At 48.7% G+C, this 3,965-nt stretch overlaps 1 protein-coding gene across 1 annotated transcript in view; it reads right to left on the bottom strand.

Annotated features, from left to right (window-relative positions):
• Nucleotides 1-3,965, bottom strand: part of LOC104490396 (DNA excision repair protein ERCC-6-like) — a 55,553-nt gene that overhangs the window by 1,656 nt on the left and 49,932 nt on the right. The window lies entirely within an intron of this gene.

Below are 3,965 nucleotides of genomic sequence, written 5' to 3'. Positions count from 1 at the left end.
ACCAATTTGGTCGTCGGTATTTAGAGAAGCAGTGGCAGAAGCACTAGAAGTGGCAAGGGTCTGTCTTGTGCCAAGTGGGGAAGGCAGTAGCTGCAGGCAGGCAGGCAGGCAGGCAGGGCTGGAGCCAACTGGAGGAGAAGGCAGAGATGGAGTTGCTGGCTAGGAAAACCGTGAGGCAGGTCTGAAGGCGATGCGGAGAAAGAGAGCCTAGAAGGACCCCTGGAGCCGAGCCACAAGCCTGGGCAAGTTCCTGGAAGAGCAAGACCCCCGGAGCCAGCCCTGGTGTGCGGCTTTTAAAGGAACAGAGGAGCCCGCCAGAGTTTTCACAACCAATAAGATGTGCGAATGTAAATGGGAGGAATACTCACAATTGGTCATTTTAAAACAAACCATCCAAATAGGAAAAAACTGTTTTTTTTTCTGAAGTGGGACATGGACAATAAGCCATTTGTCTCAAAGCTTGCCTGCACAATTGCAAGGTGTAACCTGGGAACTTCCTGAGGCCCCTAGCTGATCAGGACCACTGCAATTACATCCTGACAACTACCTGCAAATGGTGAAGGGGTGCAATAAGAACGACTGCACGGCTACGATAACGTTCCTCTTGGAACTAACAACTACTTACAATTATCCACCAGCGATCACGTGAATACCGCACACAAAGTGGGACTGGCGGCGCGTGGAGCATCTACGCAGGGGCAAGGACTTGGAAACGTGCCGTTGCCTTAGAAGCTGTGCCTCTCAGGTACAGGTATAAACAGCCACCCGTACAGACCCCTGTGTGATCACCCACCACCAAACTCTCAAGAAACTCGTACCCACAAGACGTCGCGGATCCATGGTGGCAGCTATTTGAGCCTTTCTATCCCGACTTCTTGCTTCACTTTTTTCATCCTATTTTCTACTCTTCCCTATCACTATTCCTCCTTTACTTCAGTTAATAAGCAGGTGAACCGATGACATCTGACCTTGTTTGTGTCTCAGTCTCACTTGAGGTGATTGAATCTGAAACAAAAGGGTGGTCTAGCTGCCCCTGAGTCTCCCGGATTTATCTGAGGTCGGCCAGAACGCAAGGGAGCCAACCTCTCGTGCAAACTTGACCTCTCCATTAACTGGCGTCACGGGACAGGATCCCTTGAAGTGAGAGTGTTGTATTTTTTGCCTGTTTTGTTATTTATGTGAGACCTCTCAGGAACCAAAAGGGGTGAGAAACAGTGTGTATTTGAAATGTATGTGCTGCCTTCCTGAGATGAACGCTCCTGGCTGACTGTTTGCCTATATTGTTATTTACGTGAGACCTCTGAGGAACATAAAGGGGAGTGGAACAGTGTGTATTTGAAATTTACGTGTTGCTTTCCTGAGATATCCCATTCCTCACTAACTGAGAATATCATCTCATCATGGCTTGGCTTTGCGGACGAAGATTTGGGAAGGGCTTTACCCATGCTTACTGCAAGCGTGCTGATGGCTGATATGGGGGATGAGAAAAATACCCCTGGGGGCAAAGAAGTTTTGTTTAATTTTTTGGAAAGAAGTAATGCTCGACCTTCTGTGCCTGGTATGGATTGGGCGCAGGAGAATTGGTATAATTTGCAAAGCATTGCGGATCAAATAGGTGCTCTGCAAAAAGACACCAGAGTTCAATCTGGAAAAGGAAAGTCAATTATTTGTGCTGTTCTTGGTGCCAGTTTAGTTGCCTCAGTGGAAGCAAGAGATTGCCATCATTCCGCTGAGTCCCAACTCGTTGAGTACCTACAAAATTTGATTCAAACCCTTCAGGGGCAAGTAGTGTAACTGAAAGGACAACTAGAAGAAGAAAAAAAGCAGATGAAGCATCTGCAAACTGCTCTTAAAGAGCAACTCCTTGCAGATACTGCTCATAGGGAAATACGCCCCCGACCAGAGCCTGGTTACTCTTTTGAACGATTTAGAGATGACAAGAGAAAGAGCAGAGGAATTAGACCCATCCTCACAGCGACCTTTGGTTAAGACTGGGTACATTTTTGATAATGAACAAAACCAGTTCCCCCAAGTTAAAACCAAGGAGGTCCCCTATACTGCCACTGAATTGGCAAAATTGAAAAAGGAATATGGCCAAACCCCGTGGGAGATGGAGACAGAATATGTGTGGAGAGTATCGTTAATGGGGGAGGATCAGATTCTGCTGAGTGAAAAGGAAGCAGAAGGTTATTGGGGTCCATGAGTGCTTTTGACTACTGGGAATCACCGCTCCCCCTGGTCCCTAACACAACGGGCAGCCTATTGGGCAGGGGGTTTAAACCCCCTGGAGAGGGGAGACCCCCCCACTACTGAAGGAATTACCGACCAATTGGTAGAGAGTGTGCAGAAAGCAGCTTGCATACAGATGATGTATGACCGAAAGTTGGAGCTTAAACAGGTGATGATGCCAAATGGATAGCTTCCCTCATTAGGGGACTCCCCGATTCTTGAAAACCAGTTTGAATTCAATTACAAGGAAAAATACAAGTGATGTCCCAGGGTGAAAGAGTTGCAGCTGCCCTAGAGGGTCTTACATCTGATTGGTATCACTGACTCCCAGATAGGAAAATGTAGACCTGGGGAGATGTTGCACAAAAAATAATTAATTATGGGCGCAAGTTTAGCCCCATTAGATTTACAACCACTAAATCAGACCCCAGGGGCTTCAGGCGGGCGGACGCTAAAATGACTCCATGTCCTGGGAGTGTAAAAGGGGCGTCCCTTGCAAAACTACCCAGTGGGAGGGACATCCCAACAAGCGCCACAGCCTGTGGGCAAGGGGATGGCAAAAGGGGATCCTGTGTGACTTAATGGATGGGCTGTCAACAGTTAAGCTGGAAAAACTGGTGACAGGCTGGCCCGGTAAACAGTAACTAAAGAAATGGATTCCAAAGGTGCCAGGGTTCCCAGTGCACTTCCCCAGGTCAAATTGATAGAGGTTGATGCTCCCCGATACCTGGTGGGAAACTAGATCCTTTGCCTTCCGAGGTTGAGCTGGGAGGCAAAGGGTGGATATACATTAGGGGGCTCTGCGAAAACAGCTGGGGTGATTTACTTATTACAGGCATTGTAGGACCAAAACAAGTCCAGTCACATTTCTAGTAGATACTGGAGCCCAGATATCAGCTATTAAAACAAAAGATGCCACTAGCTGCGGAGTCTCCCCTTCTAAAAATACAGCGTTTGTGGCGGATGCATTTGGCAATGTTCCACCCGAGGCGATGGCCCTAGTTAACTTACGTTTGCCAGGGGAAGGTGATGCAATTATGGTAGCTATGGTAGTGGGGGAATTCCCACTTAACCTTTTAGGACTTGACGTCTTGGAAGGGAGAACCTGGATGGATAATAAAGGGAGTCAGTGGTCGTTTGGTTCCTCACCAATAGACATTTGGCTGTTACAAGCCGCACTGCCCCTCCCCGCTTCAAAGCTTATGAATGTTGAACCTTATGCGATACCTTTAGGGGCTAGAGGGGGAATAATGCCCCTATTAGAGGATCTAATAGAGAACAAGGCATTGTGACTCCGGTCCACTTCCCTTTCAACTCCCCGGCGTGGCCTGTACAAAAACCTAATGGCAAATGGAGACTGACCGTGGTTACCGCAGGCTTAATGCAAATACTGGCCCATTCACTGCCAGCTTACAGCTGCAGTCCAGGAGCGAGCCCACTCTATTATGGCAACGGTGGATGTGAAAGACATGTTCTTTACGGTCCCCCTGCAGCCTGAGGACCAGAATCGTTTTGCCTTTTCCTGGGAAGGTGTCCTGGTGTAATATAAGACCAGCTGGACTGACATAGGAACAAATCAATTCAGGTGTTCCTCCCCCTGCACGTTGCTGCACCTCACTGGCTGTGGAGCTCCTTGGCGGGACGACGTCTCTTTAAGAAACTGCCTGTGCGAGAGCTCGTGCCCTGGCCGCCTGCCGCCCTGCGGGTGCTGGAGACCCTTGTTACGGTTGCAGCCC

The sequence above is a fragment of the Buceros rhinoceros genome, unplaced genomic scaffold (assembly GCF_000710305.1).
Source record: "Buceros rhinoceros silvestris isolate BGI_N320 unplaced genomic scaffold, ASM71030v1 scaffold11170, whole genome shotgun sequence".
Lineage (NCBI taxonomy): Eukaryota > Metazoa > Chordata > Aves > Bucerotiformes > Bucerotidae > Buceros > Buceros rhinoceros.
Note: the sequence above shows the minus strand (reverse complement) of the source record. Positions and strands in the feature narration are given on the sequence as shown.